Raw genomic sequence first — 13,858 nt, 5'->3', positions numbered from 1 at the left:
GGGAATTCACTTTAAATAAAATCCTGAGGCTTCATTGTGAAGACCTGACTCTGGTGGATCTGGGAACCTGTCCGGTTTCCACATCCCAACTCTTGCTTAGTTGCTTGATGTAACTCACTTCATGTTGAGTTTAGAAAGCTCTCAGTTTTCTCAGCACCAGGTTAAACAGAATTATCCTCTCAAAAAGCTTCCCTGCTGAGATGCAGAGTAGGAGTAAATAGAAGAGTGTGAGTGAGATGTTCACACAGCAAGTAATTAACAAAGTAGGCCAAACAGACTATAGAGGGAGCTGCTTGTCTTTAAGATTACTGTAAGGAACTCTGCCACTCCCCCCTCTAGTCTTCCTCCAGTAAAAATTTTAGTAGATTGTTCTAGATGCTAACTGTTAAACATGAAATCAAGTTTTTCAACATAAGAAATTGATCATTCTGAAATGCTATATAAATTTATGTAGTTGTTTAATAACCTCACTTCTTTTGTAAATTGGATTATTAACTAAGTTTGAGATGAATACAGTTTTGAAAAACCATAGCATTTATCAACAATTCAAATTACAACTAATTTCAACTAATTTCTCTAATAAAACTCTTGTTTGTTCATAGTCTTTTTTTTTTTGCTAAGCCACTTAAAAATATTTTAAGATCACATAATACCTATTTGATGTAATTACTAGAAAGGTTTTTCAGGAGCACTACTGAGATTTAGTGATTTACTACAAACAAAATTAATGACTTTATTTAGTAGGCATTTGGAGCCCTGAGTAGCAAATTTTGTTAGCTTTCTGTATTATATTTGATTTAAAATCACAATTAGTAAATCAGAGGATGAAGCAGGGCCCTCTTAAGTCTGGACACAGTAGAATCTGGTAATAGTGATTGGATACATTCAGTGAACACTTAATGAGAACCTGCTATGTATATTGAGCTATTTTTGGTGTCATTATGAACAACTTTTACCCTCTAGACTCTCACAATATTGTAGAGATGACATGGAAACATAAGTCAAACATAGTTTGATTGGAGTATGACGGAAAATGTGTTTAAGAAAGCAAAGACTCAAAGGAGGACATGTCAGTGACCAACTAGCAGGCAAAAAGGGGAGTCAGGGAAGGCTTCATGAAGGAAGTATGGATTAAGTCATTTTTAAGGAATATCCAAATTCTGATAGAGGAACAGATACAAGGTAATTCACAAAGAGAAAACTGCTCTCGGCAGGGCAGCTTGGCAAAACATATCATAATCCTTGAAATGTTTTTTGACCCAATAATTCTAGTTTTAGGGATTTTAATCTATGAATGTAAATCTTTTGGCAAAATCTGATTATCTTTTGAATCCATCTACTTCTTTTCATTATCCATCACCACCCTAAACTACTAGCATTTTTGGATGCATTTACAGTAGCCTCCTAACCTTGGCCTACCCCAATCCACTCTGTTCCCTTCTAATCTGTTTTCTACACTGTAATCAGAGGGATCTTTTCAAAATGCAAACCTGATTATATCACCCTACTACTTGACATGCTTCAGTAGCTTTCCATTGCATTTAGGATAAGGACAAAGCTACATGTCTTATGTGGTGACGTCTACATGTCTTACAAGGTCTTGCATATAGTCTGGCCCCTACCTTTCTATCCAGTCATGGCTTGAGCCATGTTCTTCTTGCCTTGCTCTTTGTGTTCCAGCCATATTGGCCTTATTTCAGTCCCTATTCTTGCCATGCTCCCTTCCACAATGATGCCTTTGTACCTGCTGTTCCCTCTGCCTAGAATGTTTTTCCTTTTCCTTCACCTAAACTCTGATTTATCTTTCCTCAGGGAAGCCTTCCCTATCAGAGACTCTCAAAACTCCATAAACTCTCCTTCATAACACTTGTTATAATTGTAATTGTATATATGTTGGAGATTAATGTCTGTTTTTCCCAATAACCTCCATAAATGCTGGTAATGTGTTCATTTCTGCTCACTATTATACAGTCAATACTTACCACAGTGCTTGAAAATCAAGCATTTTTGCAAGAATTAATCAGTAGATGATAGTCATCAACAGGGCACAACCTCAAATATTCAACAGTTGGGAAGTCGTTACATAAACTGGGCATATTCATATAGTAGAACTAATGTCATTAAAATAACATTTTAGAAGAATATAAAATAATATAGGACAATGCTCAGTATATTATGTGAAAAAAATGAGTTTGCAAAATAGTCATTTATTAAAATGCAGAAAAAATACACAAAAATATAAAGGTTGGTTATTTCTGAGAGATGTGTTTTGAATTTTTTAGATTTTCTTACAGAGAGAATGTATTGATTTTATAATTTGAGAAAAAACTGTGTACAAAATTAAGGAAAAACTGGCTTTCTAGGTATGGTTCAGAAATACAGCAAAAGAGACTTGAAGTTCATACTGGGCTCCAAAATAAGTATCCACACAAATGCATGATTGTGTGATGATAGTATTGAACTTTATTATATAAATTCAGTTTAGGAACTACAGAATGATTCTTACATTAAAGCAAGCCAGTAATTTCTGGCTTTTTTTTTTTTTAATTATACCCATTCATACGTAAACTGATTTTAATTTTAAAATGTTTTGAGAAGTAGTGCGGTTTTGGCACATAGCAACAATGAAACAGAGTGGAGGCCAGAAACTGACTTAAATATAAATAAGAACTTTGTGAAAATGGATGCTACCTTTACCCATTAATATGGAAAAAAATTATTTAGTAAATAGTGTTGAGATAGCCAGTTAATCATCTGGAAAAATAAGAAGTTGGCTTCCAGATGAATCAGAAGATTTAAATGTGAAAAAAACCAAAACAAAACAACATAGGATAATTATTTTTAATATAATCTAGGAATGGCAAAGACCTTTCAAAGTATAAAACAGAGCTGGAGCCAGGTTGCTGATCTTTACAACATAAAAAAATAAATTCTGTATAGAGAAAAAAAATCTTAAAAGAAACAGACTAGTAAAACTTATTTGTACATTTTCACAAAGGACTAATGTCCTGTTAATATACAAAGAGCTCCTAGAAAATAATCTAGTAGACAAAATGAGCAAAGAGAATTCATATGAAAAGGTGTGCAATCTTATTTATAAAGGAGATGTAAATTAAAGCTACAGCATACTATTTATCACCTATCAAATTAGGAACAATTGATTACATAGTATAACTTGGGAAGAATGAGAGGAAGAGGAAATGGGCATTCTCATATTGCTGGTGGGAATATAAACTTCATTTTCTATGGAAAGCAATTTGGAAATCATTTTCAAAATTAAAGATACACATATATTTTGATCTAGCAATTTCATTCAAGGATTTTATCCTCAAATATTTTATATATGTATTAAATGAACATGTAAAAATATCTGTGGCAGCATTGTTTGTCATTGCAAAAAATTGGAAACCTAAGCATAAATCAGTTAGAGGAGTGGTTAAGTAAATAATGGTATATCTATTCAATGGAATACTAGGCAACCCTTAAAGTAACAAAGCAACACTGTGTACTGCAATGGTGCCACGTCTAAGATCTATTAAGAGAAAAAAAAAGCAACATGTAAGACTCCCATGTATAGTATGCTGCCATTTGTGTGGTTTAAAAAATACATATAAAATATATATGTACTTGTGTGTATATATCTGTGTGTGTGTGTGTGTTATAAATATCAAAGGATATATGAGAGTTTGGTAACAGTGGTTGCTTCCAGTGAAGGGAACTGGTAGCCTAGAGGACAAAGGTGGGAGACTGAATTTTTTTTTAGTATATTGTGGTAATTTTGGGATTTTTTTTTACCATGTGCATGTGATACCTATTCGAAGTTTGGTTTTTTAAGTTGTGTTTGAAGGAATTGGTAAAGAAGAACAAAAACAAAAGGCTGTAATAGTTGTGAACAGTTATCAAATGACTACTGCAATACTGTTTAATTTTAGATTTTGCTAGAGGTCTTCTAATTCAGAGCCTCCCGATGATATTATGTGGTTCACTGGAGGGTGGCCCTAGTGGAGTGGATCTAAAGGAAGGCTGTGGGGTTCCTTTAAGCAGGTACCATCATGAGCAATAACCTGCAGTTACTGCTCCTTTTGATATTTTTAATGCATTAAAGATGTGCTTTATTACTTGGAATCTACTTCAGCTCGCCACAGAATACGCAGCTGCCTCTTGTGGAGAAGGGATCATGGAGCTATTACTGTTGGAGTTTATATTCTGGGTGCCTGAGGAGCATGTTACACGGTGTAAGGTGTAGCCCAATGACAGTGAGAGCACAGGGTAGCAGGGATGTTGATTGCCCCAGGGAGCCCAGCTCTAGGCCTGAATTTCTGTATTCGCCTGTATTGGATCTCCTAGTCATGTGCATCTGATGTGTCATTTAGCTTGCTGCAAGGTGGCTGCCTAATAGTGCATGTATGTTTTGCAAAAATAAACATCGTTATTTTGAAATATTATTCTCGATGTGAAAAAGGCTGCATTTGAGATTCATTCATATTATTACAAACCTCATTTAAATGTGATAAATTTTTTTCACGAAGCACCATGTTGATGCTTCCAAATGCCCTTCTGTTGGTCTCTGTGCTGAACAGATACTATTTACAATGTGAAAAAGGTTGGGAAACACTGTTCTGGTCAAATCCTTTCATTTTATATAAAGAGAACTGAAATCTAGATAGGTAAGCTCAGGGATGTGTCCAGTGTCCTATAAGTTGTTTGTGTGGGCTAGGGGTGAAAACTAAGGATCTTGACTCAGCTCTCACTGCCTCACACTGTCCCCCCAAACCTGAGGGAAAATTGGAAGAAGGCATTGATAATTGAAAGGTGAACATACTGAACCTTGAAGGAATTATTAGAAGACCTGCATGTACACAGTTTAGAAATCTTTAAGGGCCTACTGTGTGTAATAGTGCTTAGAATCTTCCTGTAAAATAGGTAGTAGTGGGATTCGTTTTATAATGAGGTTTAAGGAGGTTGGGGTTAAACAAATTTCAAAGGATGTTGTCATTAGCCATAGACATTTCAAAGAAATACTCAGCAACTTACTAAGATATGGGGTATGGTATGTTGTATGTTAATTTGGTACCTGGCTGTCATTTTAACACCACAGTGATACTAAATAAGAGAGGAAATAATGGGAGTTCAGGTACAGTGAACTTTGGGTAAAATGTGTTAACTTAGAGTTTCCAGGTAAGATACAGATAGGGCAGGAGTAAGTGTCTTAGGCAATTAAAACAAAACTCCACTGTTTAAACGTAAAGTAGATACATTTTTGAGATTAAAACACATTATAAGTAAAAATAAAACCCTCTTAATAACGGTCTATTTAATCTTTTGGTGTGTGGGTGTTTTTTTGTTTTTTGTTGTTTTTGTTTTTGTCATTTAAGTTTTTCAGATGACCTTCTGTGTTTCTTCCAGTTCTCTGTTGCTTTTTAAATATTTCTTTTTTTTTCAATGAAAAATATTTTGTTGCTTAATTAGTATTGGCAAACTGGACTGTTTTCTGCAGCAGAAATTGAATGTATGCCTAGCAAAGTAAATTCTGAGAAAGGGTAGTAATTGTCATTGTAAATGTTAGGGTTTTTTTGATCCAATTCTATTTTCTTTTTAGACGTTAGTTGTGGGAAAAACTAAGAATTTGAGGTCAATTTCCTTGGGGGTAGTTATTTAATTTTCTTTGGGTTGAGAGAGCATTTACTATATAAAAGATTCAAATAATATAAGAAAGCGTGTTACCTCAAAAATGCTTGTGTAATAAATAACAATATAACAAGAGTTTTCTATTTTTCTTCCATTTATTACAATTACCAAGGAAGTATAACCATAATTAAAGAAATATCTTATTTTGCATATATATTTACACTTCAAAGTAATTTATATATTAAATTAGGTTTTGTTTGAGATGGTGAAATGAAAGGTTTTGTAAATAAGAATACATGTTGATATGTGAAAAAATGTGAAGTTAAAACATGTTGGCATACTCCTAGTTTCTCAGAACAAGAAAATGACTAATCTAAATTTCATTTCAGAATAAAAACCAAGACAAGCCACATAAAAGCAACCTAAAAATTAAACTGTCATCATATTATTTGTTTTAAAACTATGGAATAATATATCTGAGGAAGATTTCTCTCAAAATTGTTTTTCTCAATTTCAAGTAAGTAATTTATTTTGGTTAATATATTGGGGATGAGGGGGGTTGGGGGTAAGCCTTGGCATTGAAGTTGATAAATCCTACTCATCCTTAAAAGTAACAACTCAAATATTAACCTTTTTAAAGCCTTTTGTGACTCCTTTGCCCATTCTCAAAAGGTTATCTCTTTGGCTTCCCATAGTCTTAGCCCCCTTTCACATTGGTGATAAAGGACTTACTACATTTAGCGTTGTGTTTGTCTGTAGGCATGGTTACATGGCACCCTTGTGTGCCTCCCTGCCCCCCCCGCCCCCAATACCTGTTAGACTGTCTTCTGCTGAGAGACCCTGGTCAAGTTATTTTACTTAAGTGAGCCCTAATTTCCTCCTCTGTAAAATGAGTTCTAATAATTTTTACCTCATTGGATTATTATGATTAAACAATAATCAGCAAATGTGTGGCATGATATCAACATAAGTGTTACTTTCTTTACTCTTCTAACTCCAGAATCTGCCACATTATTTCATATATACTAAGATTAATTATTAATTTCTCAGAATAGGGCAAACTAAAGTACCTGTACATTGTGGTGTAAAGCTTTTTGTAGTTCGTCACTACCTCTTACGTCTTCAGGCTAGGTAATTACCTGTTTGAAATACTTTTTAAAGAGTTGACTTTTTTATAAATACCCGTTAGGCCTGATTTTTCTCTTTTAACTGTTGATCTATAGAGAGAAACAAAAGTGTCCAGGCCTGATCTTGGCCTTGAAAAAGGGCAATGTTAAGCCATTGATTCAAGGAGTAACTATAATTTTCCAATGCTGCAGATTAGGTTAAGTTTATTTCCTCTGAAAGAGCCTTATTTTCCAAAGCCTTCAGTAGTGCCTTCTTTATTAAAGACGGTGGTAGAAAGAATTAAAAGTATGTGTGCCAGAGGTCACAAAGGTGATAATAGGATTTATTGCTCTCTTGTTTTTGCCGTTTGTGAATTCATAAAACACAAAAATTGAAGCCATTGGTTTTTAAACTTATTTAGGATTGTGGAATGTGGACCAAATGAATTCATTATTGCCTGGAGTTTCGATTTCTTCACCATATTTTCCCTATATGTATTCCCAGGTTTGGTTTGGTTTTTTGTTTTGTTTTGTTTTTAATAACATTGTCTTTTAATTTTTTTCTTGAAGTCATTAGAAAGATTTTCAAATTAATTTTGATGACTCACTCCTTGGTTGATGATGCTTCATGATTTTAAAATAGAAGCCAGGTTAGTCAAAAGACACTACTTTTAAGTCATTTTACTAACAGATTATAGGCCATTTATTGACCCCTTACTATGTACTCAGTTCTAAGTGAGTGTTTTAATCTTTACAACAACTCTATAAAATGGGTACTATTATCCCCATTTTACAGTTGAGGAAATGAGGCTTGGAGAGGTTAATTAATTTTTTCCTGAAGTTATTCAGCATATATTTACCTCATAGCATGTGAGGATTAAAATGAGGGAATGTGTATTAGAAGAAGCAGAGAAGCAAAGAAGAAGCAGAGAAGCAAAATCTGAGATGTTGTAATTTGATAATAGCCATTATTGAGACATGACTGTGACCATGAATATATTCTTACTCACTTTTGTGTGTGTATCATAGTATACCCTGCTACTCTGTACTGACCCTTTTTTTCCTGAGCAGTATTAAGTCTCTCAAATTCATGTTCCCATCTGGACTGGATTGTTTTGTTTTATGTATATGTGCTTATAAGGTGATAGTGGGACTTGACTATAATATCAGTCTGATACAAAATATCTTTATAAGTTTAGTTTGATTAAACAAGTAGTATATGAATATATTCTCATTGTGAAATTTAACAAACAGAAACAGGTAAAACATAAATCCACTTGTATTGGTTTTTGCATAACCTCCCCAAAACGTAGTGGTATAAAATAAGCTATTTGTTAGCGTATGATTCCGGGATGGGCTCAGTTAAGCAATTCTGCCCCTGCTGGTGGCTGGGCTGCTTATATGGTGCGGTCAGCTGAGAGGTCAGCAGGAAGGCGGTTGATCTAGGATGGCTTCATTCATATGTCTGGATATTGGTGCCAGCTGTTGGCTAGGGTCGTGGAGTGCCATGTGTCTCCAGCAGGCTGACCTTCCGCTGGAGGCAGTAGTAGTAGGGTTTATGGAAGCAGAAAGTGAAGGCAAGCCCCGTATATTTTATCTTGTTCCATGGCCAAAGCAAAACATGGCAAAGCTCAGGGCAGTGTGGAAAGGGTTTCCTAAGAGTGTGTGACTCATTAGGGGGCCATTATTGCAATAATCTATACCACTGTTGCTGGCTGACTCCTTTTTCAGGAAGCATTTGTCAGTGTGTCGGTGCCCTACTCTTGAAAAAGTATAGTATTTAAAAATTTATTCAATTCAGATAAATTTAGCTAATTCCTTGTTCTTGTTTTATTCCATTCTCATCATTGCTCAGCATCAGTCCTGGTCCCATTTAATCAACAAATATTTACTGAGCCCCCACTAAGTGCACAATAAGGTATCAGGTGGGCAGCAGATGGGGCAGGATTACTGTGTTCATCATCCAAGTTTCTTAAACTTCCCTACCTATCTGCTCTATTATATGAACAAGATTCTATAAAAGCAGGCAATTACAACTTTTCTGAAAATGACCAACAGCCCACATAAGATAGAATATATCTTGTGTACTATACTTTTTAAATGTCTTACAAGAATATTTTCAAGAGAAGAAAAAGTGTAACACAGGTTGTTTTGATCTGTACTCCCACCAGCAATATGAGACTTTTTCCATCTCCTCACCAAGATTATGTTCTCAAATGTTTTGATCTTTGCCAGTCTAATGGATAAAAACATAGATCTCCGTGGTTTTAATTTGCATTTCTTTTATTACAAGTGAGATTGAGTGTCTTTCCATATGCTTGAGAGCCAGTTGTATTTCTCTTTCAGTGTACTACATGTTTATCTTTTATCCACTTTCCTTTCTTGGGTCTTGGTCTTTTGTTTATTGATTCCAAGGAGCTCTTCATATAATAGGAAAATTGGTCTCTATGAATTGACTTTCAAATATCTTTTCCCAGTTTGTTTAATCTTAGGGTAAATACATTTTATTTAAATATTTTTTTCATTTTATAAAGAACTTTTATACCTTAAATGAGGCTTTAGATCACATTTAGTTGAAGTTAGTTTTAAATATTAATCATGGGAATAGAAGAAAAAAATAGTGACTTTATCACTTCTTATTTAGAGAACTAACTTTAAAATGCTGTGACTTAAAATGAACAATTTCAGAAGGATCCTATTTTTTATTTACTTTTTTTTTTTTTTTTTTTGGTTCTATCCTGAAACCACCCCTTTTGGGGCTATTTCTAGATGATTAGACTGTGTAGCATAGGTGGAAAAAATTTTATGTTACTTAGAATGACTTGATAATGTTGCTTTGAGTCTTGTCCAGTTCAGTTTGTGTGTGTGTGCGAGCATGCGTGCACGCAGTGTGTACAACACATAAATGTAGTAGTAGTGGTTCAAGCAGTGCTCTGACTCATAACTCCTTACCTATTCAGCCAGACTTTACCTAATCAATCAGATAGCTACATTAAGGTGGCTAGATTAGGCTAGCCTTTACCCAGTGGGCCAAATAGAGGAAAGACAACGGCCTCTGACCTTTTTTGAGAAGGCGGTAATGCTGCCCACAATCCAAACAATGTCCTACGTTTTTAATAAGATTGTAGGGAGCTAGGAAGACGGTAGCAGAGGCATCTATGACCTCCTCTGTGGCATTTGACATTGTGAAATACTTCCGTTTTTCCCCTTCACTTCTGTGTAAAAGGGGATTAGAAAACCGTGAGGCTATAGAGATGAGTGTGTTTTGAGTCATTTAATGTAGTTTTCAGAAGTTTTTAAAGTTGGCAAACCCTTCATACATAATTTCACCCAGCAGCATCCAAAAAAACAAGAATCCTTACGTGATTTATAGTGGGGAATGGTAGAAAACCAGTTTTTGCCATGCTTTAGTTTTTAATTTTTCAAAGTTGTTGAAGTGTTCTTTAGGATCTATTATATCATCAATATCTTTATAAATGTTTCACTGACAATTAAAAAGTTTTCTAGATGGTAACTATAATTAAATCATAGTGACCATAATTGTCAAATCACTGTTGTATACCTGAAACTAGGTATACATATTGTATGTCGGCTATACTTCAATAAAAAATGTTTTCCATTTATTTGATACAAAATTGTGTGGACATACTGTTTCCTTGACTAAAGGAAATGTTAACATTTCTGAGGTTGTAATACATCTTACAATGTATGCATTTAATACAGTAATTTTCCCTCTGAGAAGTTGATATTAAACTGATGGGATATCTTCTACTATATGACCTCCTAAAGAAAATATGACATTTCATAATTTGTTTTCATCCTCTCTACACTTATTTTTTTATGTAATATGTCATGGAATGAAATTGCTTCCCACTTCATTTTGTTCTTCATTTTTGCCTTGCATCTCTAATTGTTTTAACTTGTATATTTTGATGTTGAGTTATTTGGCACATAAAACTTCATAACTAACAGATCTTTTATGGCAGTGCTTTTCAAACTGTTTGTGGTTAAGAATCAGTTTTTCCCTGATACTTCTTTAAAATATATTAGAAGTGAATTAGAAAAATGAAACAAGAAAGAAAAACCAAGAAGCAAAATACAAGCTTCCTTTTTTTATTATTATATTAAACAGGTATACAATTCCCCTGTCAGGTTGCTGTTAAGAGTTTCTAAATGCTTACTTTCAAGTTTTGTACTTGTCCTGTTCCAGACCTATAACAAACAGCTAGTTTATGGACCACGTTTGAGTAGCTCTGTGAACATCTTTTTTTCAATTTAAAGAGACCCTTTCTTCTTGAAACCTACTTCTTGTCCCACATCAAAGTTGTTATTCCTATTTCCTTTTAGTATTACTATTTCCATGATACTATCATTGCCTATCACTATTTTTAATCTTTTTTTATGTCATTTCATTTTTTTAACCCTATCTGAGGATCTTTCCAACAGAAAGGTTTTAAACAATGAAAATTTGTTATAATTGATTTTTTCTCCTACAATTTTATACTTTTTAATAATTTGTTTTACTCTTTCCTTTGCTTTTTGCAATGTTAGACTGTTTTATGTGTTTTTTTTAAAAAATAGATGCAGGGCGCCTGGGTGGCTCAGTCATTAAGCGTCTGCCTTCGGCTCAGGTCATGATCCCAGGGTCCTGGGATCGAGCCCCACATTGGGCTTCCTGCTCTGCGGGAAGCCTGCTTCTCCCTCTCCCGCTCCTCCTGCTTGTGTTCCCTGTCTCGCTATGTCTCTCTCTGTCAAATAAATAAAATCTTAAAAAAAAATAAAAAAATAGATGCAGAAATCATCTTAAAAGCTTATATATAGAAATTTAGTTGTAATTATAAAATTTAAGAACAAATCAAAAATATTGTCTTTTGGGGTACCTGGGTGGCTCAGTCGTTGGGTGTCTGCTTCGGCTCAGGTCATGATCCCAGGGTCCTGGGATCGAGCCCTGCATTGGGCTTCCTGCTCCACAGGAAGCCTGCTTCTCCCTCTCCCACTCCCCCTGCTTGTGTTCCCTCTCTCACCATGTCTCTGTCAAATAAATAAATAAAATCTTTAAAAAAAAAATTGTCTTTTATGTAATAGAAGAATTTAGCCTATTTTAGCGTTTTACACTCTCGGCTTCCCAAGTTAATCTTTAACTTAAAAATGTTGAATAAACTATGTATCTCCTCTTTGAAAAAATTTTTAGCTTCTGTATTAAATTTCAGTAGAACAATTTGGACTCAACTCTACATATTAATTTGGTATGGAGTACCATCACTAATCTGTTTATACCATACCTCTTATACCCATGCTTGAGTTCCAATTTAAATTTCCTTCTTTTCGTTGCCACAAATATGTTTTTAGGTACTATTTTTCAGGAGATATTCATGTGGATTACTTTTTCTGAACACTTGAATATCTGATAATGGCTTTTTGTTGCATGCATGTGTTAGTGACAGCATGGTTCAATATTGTATTCATGTGCTCAGACTTTTTCTTTATAATTCTCTAGCCATTATTCCAGTCTCTTTTACTTTTGACTGGGACAAAAAAGTCCTTTTGATGTAGAGATGCTGGTGCTTTTTACTTGGGGATAGTTCTTCTATTATACCTTTGAATATTGCTTTCATTTCATTTATTAAGGCTTTTTTTTTTTAATTAAAGAAATAACCTGTTATTGGTAGATTGGTTCATATTTCTTTTTTATACTGGTCTTCCAGTGGACTTTTGGTGATTTCAGCAGTGATGGAAGCTAATGTAACATCCAGAATGGAGAGAGCTGTACTGTATCAGTTAGTGTTTTTAGGTGTGAAACATTCCCTGGGTGTGATAACTCTTGAGCAAGTCTGTTTTGAGGCTTAGGAAACTGTCCATGGGACTGGAGATAGTGCTTGCTATTTGGTATTCCTAACCTAGGGTAGTTATGGCACCAGTCCTCATGATCTCATCCCCTGGTACTTTACCTGCTACCTGGGGAGAGCCAAAGAATATCTGCTGAAATGCTGCGAAGACTCCTGATGAAGAGTAACTACTTCACACTGCCTTGCTCACACCTTGTTTCATATTTTATATCCTATAAGTATAACCAAATGGTCTTCTTGAGTCATGTGAGTCTCAATGTCTATTTGGACCTTAAGCGTTATATATGTATTTCATGATTTTATTATTTTTGGCTTGTTTTTAATACTTGCTGAGTGAATCTGTATTTATTGCTTATTCTTTTTGTAAGCATTTCAAATTATAAATATGTAACATAGTCTCTATATATCTATAATATAGATTAGTATGTGTAAAGAATATAACAAATACCTGTTTTAATACCTACGGTAAGACATAGAATGTTACAGTATTGAAGTATTTGATTGCCTCCTTCTCTCCTATCTGATAATTTTGGTTAATCATTTCCTTGCTTTTCCTTATAGTTTTACCTCATATGTATATATCCCTAAACAATAGATTGTGTGGTTTTATCTTTTTGGAACTATTTGTGTGTGCTTGTTCTGCAGTGATTTTTTTTCTCCCAACATTATGTTTTGGACATCATCCATGTTGAATTATATAGATGTAGTTCATTCATTTTCACTGTTATATAGTATTGCCTTATATGACTATACCATAATTTTATTTTTCCATTCTCCTATCTTTGGACATTTGAGTTGTTTCCTGTTTTTATCCCTAATTACAAACAATGCTGTTATGAAAAGTGTTGTGCATGTCTTCCAGTGCATGTATGTAAGAATTTATATGTTTATACTAGGGGTAGTAGAATTGCTGAGGTTGAGTGTGCACATGTCTCCTTTACTAGGTAATGCCAATTGTTTTCTAAAGTGGTTCTACCAAACTATATTCCCACCAGCAGTGTGTGAGAGTTCTGATGTTCTACACCATCACCAACATTTAGAATTGTCAGACTTCTTAAGTTCTAAATTAATTCTTATAGGTATAAATGATATCTCATTGTGAGTTTGTGTTTTCTCTCACTACTATAAAGTTGAATTTTTCCATATGTTTATCATCTGCTTGTTTCACCAAATATTGAGAGAGATGTGTTGAAGTCTCCAGCTTGTGGATTGTCTGTTTCTCTTTTAGTTCTGTCAGTTTTTGTTTCATGTATTTTGAAGCTTTGTTAAGGCCTTATA

The 13,858-nt window shown here is 34.3% G+C and overlaps 1 protein-coding gene across 7 annotated transcripts in view; it reads left to right on the top strand.

Annotated features, from left to right (window-relative positions):
• Positions 1 to 13,858, top strand: part of REV3L (REV3 like, DNA directed polymerase zeta catalytic subunit) — a 182,120-nt gene that overhangs the window by 3,716 nt on the left and 164,546 nt on the right. For 2 of the 7 annotated variants that reach the window (XM_064597998.1, XM_054505502.1), the window contains exon 1: positions 6,018 to 6,145. The exons of the other annotated variants lie outside the window; for them this stretch is intronic. The gene's annotated coding sequence lies outside the window, so the exon portion shown is untranslated. Of the gene's footprint in view, positions 1 to 6,017; positions 6,146 to 13,858 lie in introns of those variants that run through there. 7 annotated transcript variants of the gene reach the window in all.

This window comes from Mirounga angustirostris, unplaced genomic scaffold (assembly GCF_029215605.1).
Source record: "Mirounga angustirostris isolate CCGP_5_RB_7025 unplaced genomic scaffold, mMirAng1.0.hap1 SCAF_8, whole genome shotgun sequence".
NCBI lineage: Eukaryota > Metazoa > Chordata > Mammalia > Carnivora > Phocidae > Mirounga > Mirounga angustirostris.
This window is presented reverse-complemented; position numbering and strand designations above follow the sequence as displayed.